Raw genomic sequence first — 401 nt, forward strand, 5'->3', positions numbered from 1 at the left:
TTGGGACACCGATCATCGGGAGGCTTTTGACAGCGTCAAAAACAGCCTCTTTCATGCACCAATACTGGCGTTTCCAGATCCCGAGCGTCCTTTTAGTGTCGTTTGTGACGCTTCGGACTTTGCCATCGGACGGGTGATCGCGTTCGAATCTCAACAGCTTAATGCTGCAACCCAGTCCACGACAAGTAATTTTATTGCGATGAAGCATGCACTTGTCAAGTTCAGGACGCAGTTGCTTGGCTTAAAGCCGTTTGTGGTCCACACAGGTCATGCGTCATTACAGTCTGCGACTCAGTCGCCTCGCCCCTCGCCACTCGCAGAGAATGGCCATGTGGCTCTCTATCTTTGCAGAATATAACTTCAAGGTTTAGTATAAGCCGGGAAAGCAGAATGCTTTGGCT

The sequence above is a fragment of the Plasmopara halstedii genome, assembly GCF_900000015.1.
Source record: "Plasmopara halstedii genome assembly, contig: Scaffold_1651, whole genome shotgun sequence".
In the NCBI taxonomy this organism is placed as follows: domain Eukaryota; phylum Oomycota; class Peronosporomycetes; order Peronosporales; family Peronosporaceae; genus Plasmopara; species Plasmopara halstedii.